The following is a 6,310-nucleotide window of genomic DNA, read 5'->3' as shown; positions in this document are numbered from 1 at the left end:
ACGGACCACCTGTACACAGAACAAACCTATCAATTAAATGCAGGTTTTTGTTCTAAAAGGAGGGTGTGTCCTACTCTCTCTGTGAGAACTTCAACACAAAAAGGTGAAGTACTCTGTTTTGCAAGCTTGTGAACAAGTGGTTTTGCTACAAATTCACCACCATCACCACACAGGATGTGCTTGAGGGAATGCTTTTTGAGAAAAAGTTAAAAATACCAAGTGTCAATGACCACTCTGGTGGTTAAACAAAATCTCGGGCAGCATACTGCTGGAGACTTTTAGCTTCTTCATTTTTTTTTTTTTCCTTTTTATAGAACCAATTAACTCTTACTTGAATTTTCCAAATACATGAGGTTTCACTACCATTTTGGAGGAATGGAGCCAGCGTTTTGATTGTCACACATAGACTTTCACTAATGTATTTTTCCTCAAAGGCAACTAGATATTCATGTTACTATTGCTTTTCCTTAGAAACAGAAGTCTCCGGATCATAATTACAGGCTTTGAGCAAAGGCAACAGTAGTGAAGAAACCCAGAGCTCTGTAAACATTACTGAAGAACCATGCCAAATATATGCATAAATTCAGGTACGGGGAAACTTCGGGCTTAATGTTCTTAAGATGATATTTGAAGAGTGTTTCCAAAAATAAGGTTTTATAAGGGATTTTGAAAATTTGTTTGTTTTTAAAGGAAGTTTTAGCTTGTCTGGTTGTGCAGATAATCTTGCCTTCGTAAATCAGTGCCTTGCTGTTTTGTTAAGTCCAGGGCCCTGCAAACTGAAACAAAAGGTGCGAAGTTCTTCTCATCCATCTTAATGGGGTGTTAATGACTGCAGAGGCTGACTGAGACCATTTAAATGTGAGCGCTATTAATCACCTAGAAAAAACACAAACACCCAGCTCAAGCCACTGAAATGTAATTGCAAGGGACAGTTGGGTCTAATTTTGTTTTTGAATGAAGACTTGTATTAAAAAAAATGAGCTGCCCCCAAGCCAGCTTGGCAGATTTAAAGCCAAGCCTACAAGCAACTGCCTGCTAAGCTTTTATTGAGATTTGAAGAGGTGGTTTCTTCCATGAACTTGCAGTTTAGCTGTTCTGCATCTAGTGAACAACTTTTACCAATGGCATAAATTTCTACTAGGCAGTCATTTGCCAAATTATATTTCCTTAAGAGGACTTCCGATGTATCCTTTGACTTGGAAATGTGTGTGTGTGTGTTTTAAGTGCTTCAAGGATATTTTATTCAAGGTTTTAAATAATTTCCTGTTTCCATAACTTGCTTGTTCTGACTCTTTTTGCAACGTGTTTGTCATGTCTGAAACTATGGTTTTTCTCAGATTTTGGCAGGGTTGGGGGGTGGAATGGGCGGTGGTGAATCTTGGCTTTAACTTGGCAAAATTGGCAATATTTCTGGAAAACAAAATGAAAGGTCTAGAGGAGCATTTTTTTTTTTTAAATTGTTGTTGTTGATTTGCAGGGTGGGCTAATGGAAGAGTAGAAATGTAGCAATTCTACTTTACAGAAAATCAGAGTCTGGCTTCTGTATTAAGTGTAATCTAATGTATTAAATTGATAGAAATACACACAGTGCTAGGTTTCTGTTGAGGAATGTGGAGTTCGGCGCGCACTCTCGATCATCTCATTCACACATTGCCTGAAGTTTGAGATTAGTAATCAAGGGGTGGTTTATTTATTTTTGCTTTTCTATACATGGCCAAAGTGCATGATCTGTCTTTAGGGTATGGGGATATGGGAGATGGGGGATGTCCCTGGTCCAGGGTTCTTTGCCTGTGACATTGTTTTCCATCGATAACTACCGCTGGGGACAATGACCTGGCCTGGCCTGATCTGACCCAGTTTCATGTACAAGTTGCAAGTTTTGAGGGTATTTATCTCAACTGTTGGACATGTTATTGATTTTTATTTTTTGACAGGAGCAGCCAAGCCACTTTTGGTTTCACCACTCCTTACATTCACCCTTTGCTTGTTGCCTAGGGCAGAAGGCACTTGGAAAGTTCACAAAGGAAATAAAATACTTCAGTGGCCTCTGAAGTTAAATAAAATACTTGTCTAAGGGTTAGGTCTTTCCCTCCTCCCTTTCCCAATGGAAAGAGGCAGAAAAGCTGTGGATTTTAATAAGGCTAACATTCTAGGTTTGGAAAAGGTCAAGTGACCACAAATGCCTGATAAAGTATTTGCTTTTTTTCAGTATAACATTTGAATTTTAAAATATGATATTTAAGGCAATTATTCTTCAGAAGTTCACTAACTTCAAATGAGTAGGTTCTAAGGGCTAAAAATGCTCCATACTGTCCAAGAGTTGTCACTGATGTTGCTGTCATTGTGACTTAAGGGAGGATTTGAAATGTAGTATGTTCAACATATTGCCAGTCTCTTCCCAGTGCCTGGTGGGTGGGGAGGGAAGAATGGGTTAAAAGGCAATTTGAGCTGCAATCAAATAATTTCAATGTACACATAAAGTACAAGTTATATGTTGTATTTAGCATCTTCAATTACCCATTGTGAAAGTTAGGGGTTAATCTTTGGAAAAGCAGTGAATGTTGCCCACTTTCTCTTTTTCTCTTCCTGTTCTATTATGAGTTGTCAGTTAGCCTTTCTCTAGTCCTTCTAAGTTTGAAGTGTGCAGAATATTTAACATTATTCTACTTCTTCTGAGTTAATTTTAAAGATTCTGAAGTTCCTTCTTTTAAGGCTACCTGTGTGTTAAGATAGCTGTTCAGGAGGAAGCGTGGGAACTGATTTAGTTTTCCCACCGAGAAGCCCTGCACGAATTCAAGTATTAGCCTTGATTCTGGCTCTGCAGCGGCCTCACTGTGTGGTCTTGGCAAGAGGTTGCTATATCTCAGTTTCCCTATCTGTATAAAATGGGGTAATTACCGTAGCTTACTCAGTAAGTTATAGCCTTGAACAACAAATGAATGATGATAAAGTATTTAAAACTACAAGAGAATGTAGAAATTCTAAGTATTACAGTTTTATTTCCTTACAAGGGGTGATAAAGTAAAAGTGAGGTTTAATAACAAATTGAAATTCCTAGATGAAAGGGACTGGAGAAGTTCAAAGTCATTTTATTATTATTAATAATAGGTGTTGTACTGCCTTCGTTCACCCTCCTCATCTAATCAGCATGCATTCCTTGGATTAAAGGGAGTGTTCTCTCTCCAAATGACTTTTATCTACAGTGTTGAGACATTCCTTATCCTGTTTTATGGATATGGAGTTTTGAATGACTATAAACAAGTCCATTTTTTAGAAACTTTTTTGTTTTTTTTTTTGTTTTTTTTTTTTGAAAAGAAGAGAAGCCAAGTTGCCTCTTGGTTCACCTTTGTAAGCATGTGAAGATGTTTATATGAAGCTCCTTCACAGTTCTGTTCCTGTTTGTGAGACCCCTACCTCCTTGCTCATGGATTTATGTTGTTCACTCCACAGACATTCTTAGTTTCCCCTTTGTCTATGTGGAAAGATTCCAATTTTATTTATATAAAGTCTCAAATCATATCTCTAATTTTAATACAAAACCTCTGTTAAGTCAGAATAAATGGAAAGCATAAATACTTTAAAATGCTTTACTTTAACATTTGCAAGAGTGCAGAACAGATTGTAGAAATTTCTCAAGTGAAAGGAACTTGACATACATGACAAATGTGAGGCTCACCTGGCTGAGGGGATGAGAAGATGTGGAGCCAGCATCGGCATGAGTCAGAGTGAGGCTAGGCAAAAAAAGTATTCAGCTTCAAACCACTCTTGTTCTTTTTTCTTTTAAAAAATTTTTAAGGCCTGGCGCGGTGGCTCTCGCCTTTAATCCCAGCACTTTAGGAGGCCGAGGCGGGTGGCTCACAAGGTCAGGAGATTGAGACCATCCTGGCTAACACGGTGATACCCTGTCTCAACTAAAAATACAAAAAGTTAGCCGGGTGTGGTGGCGGGCGCCTGTAGTCCCAGCTACTTGGGAGGCTGAGGCAGGAAAATCGCTTGAACCAGGGAGGCGTAGGTTGCAGTGAGCCAAGATTGCGCCACTGCACTCTAGCCTAGGCGACAGAGCAAGACTCCGTCTCAAAAAAAACACACAATTTAAATTTTTCACTTTTTAAAACAATTTCAACATTTAGATACAGAGGGTACATGTGCAGGTTTGTTACATGGCTATATTGTGTGATGCTGAGGTTCGGGGTATGGATCCCACCACCTAGACAGTGAGCATAGTACCCAACAGGTAATTTTGGTAATTTTTAAACCCACACCCCGCCCTCACTGACCCATCTAGTAGTCCACAGTGTCTATTGTTCTCATCTTTATGTCTGTAAGTACCCAATGTTTAGCTCCCACTTATAAGTGAGAACATGTGGTACTTGGTTGTCTGTTTTTGCATTAATTTGCTTAGGATTATAGCCTCCAGTTGCATCCATGTTGCTGCAAAAGATATGATCTTGTTCTTTTTTATGGCTGAGTAGTATTCTGTGGTGTGTATGTACCACATTTTTATTATCCAATCCATCACAACCATGCTAGTTCTGAATCTTTTACCCTGCCTGGTGAAAACCATAATGAATAAAGCATGCAAAATTTATTTGTACAAAAGAATAAATAATGGCTTACTGCAGTAGTATCTGCTGGTAAGTTCGTTTTTTTAAATTCAAAATCTTAATAAGGATCTTCTTTTTGATATTGAACTATTCTGGGATTATGGGAAATGGAAGTATATTTAAAATTTAACAAATTGACAAGAGACACAGTGACCCTTTAGATAACTGGAGTTAAATAATGACAGAAGCAGTGTTCCAAAGCAGTAGATAATTAAATGTCAAACAAGAGTGGCAGACAATGAATGCTGTGGGTCTGGCCTGGCATGTTGGAGGTATTCAAGAAATACTTTTGAATGAGTTCACAGGAGGCTTGGAGTGGCAGCAAAGTCTTGGAGGCCATTGTTAATGGAGCAGACTCTTGGGAGTCAGTTTGGGTTTAGGGATTAATGTGGAGAAAGGATAAGAAAAGGCATTCGAATTGGAAGACCATGGGGAGAGTTGCGAGGAGGGATGATCACCGTGTGTTCACAAAAAATGAGTAAATCTGTGACTGAAGTGGGGGACTGGCAGCTCTTTAATAAAATCACTGCAACGTATAGCTCAAGCTTGTCCAACCCGCAGCCCCGTGGGCTGCATGCAGCCCAGGATGGCTTTGAATGCAGCCCAACACAAATTTGTAAACTTTCTTAAAACATTCTGAGATTTTCTATTTGTAAACTCTCTAAATACATTATGAGTTGTTTTTTGCAATTTATTTGTATTTTTATTTTTTTAGCTCATCAGCTATCGTTAGTGTTAGTGTATTTTATGTGTGGCCCAAGACAATTCTTCCTCTTGCAATGTGGCCCAGGGAAGCTAAAAGATTGGATACCCCAGGCACTGTAGACTATTCATGGAGTTGTATAGTTCCTAAGTACTTTGTAATTCTCCATTAGTTGCATAAGGCTAAAAGCCTACAAGGTGGGCTGAAAGGGTTGTCTCTTGGGAAGCTGAAGCTATGTGGCACCACTTTGAAGGGAGACGCAGTGTGGGGACTCCTTTTCAGAGAAGTGATAGCTAATGATATGCAACTGTTGGTAATTAAACTGGATCGGAAGGCTTAAACTATTAATACTTTTCTCTTCTGAACTAGATTTTTAAGCAACTGTAAATGCAAGCAGGTAGGCTAAGGAAGTCAGGTGATGATGCAAGAACTTTAAGGAGTGCTTACCTGTGCTGTGACTAAGATCATACCATAGACAACCTCCTACATTTTTTTTTAAGGATGGGAAGCCCCTCCTCACTGCCCCCCAACCCCCCCGTGTGAATGAAAGCATATTGAGGAAATACTTAATAATTAGAATCAGGAACCTGATGAAGAATGGCTTGTCACTGACTCACTCAGTATACTGGGGCTGAGTTGATTTTTACCAACTCAAGTTTTACAATCTCATTAATGATTGTTAATAACACAGACAAAGAAAAATACTGCCTTGTTTTCTTTCATCATTATGTGTGAATGTAGCTGCCATTTAATGAGTGCCTGTTACATTCCAGGCTTTGCATATGTGCTTTCAGATATTATCTCCAATTCTTCCCCACATCTCCAAAGCGGTTGCTACAATTCTTTTATAGTAGGAAAAGTCGGAAAACTGAGCCACAGAATGGGTTAGCAACTTTTCCACGCTTACCCAGTCAGTATTCAAAACCTGGTGTGAGTCCAAAGCCTGCACTCTTTCCACTGTGCCACACTGAGGAGCCTTCTCTGTGTAAAAATTATTTTAAAA

At 39.0% G+C, this 6,310-nt stretch overlaps 1 long non-coding RNA gene across 2 annotated transcripts in view; it reads left to right on the top strand.

Moving 5' to 3' along the window:
- Nucleotides 1–392: 392 nt before the first annotated feature.
- LOC129037544 (uncharacterized) overlaps nt 393–6,310 on the top strand; it is a 282,527-nt gene continuing 276,609 nt past the window's right edge. For both annotated transcript variants that reach the window (XR_008502840.2, XR_010126336.1), the window contains exon 1: nt 393–587. This is a non-coding gene — a long non-coding RNA (uncharacterized LOC129037544). The remainder of the gene's footprint in view (nt 588–6,310) is intronic.

The sequence above is a fragment of the Pongo pygmaeus genome, chromosome 4 (assembly GCF_028885625.2).
Source record: "Pongo pygmaeus isolate AG05252 chromosome 4, NHGRI_mPonPyg2-v2.0_pri, whole genome shotgun sequence".
Lineage (NCBI taxonomy): Eukaryota > Metazoa > Chordata > Mammalia > Primates > Hominidae > Pongo > Pongo pygmaeus.
This window is presented reverse-complemented; position numbering and strand designations above follow the sequence as displayed.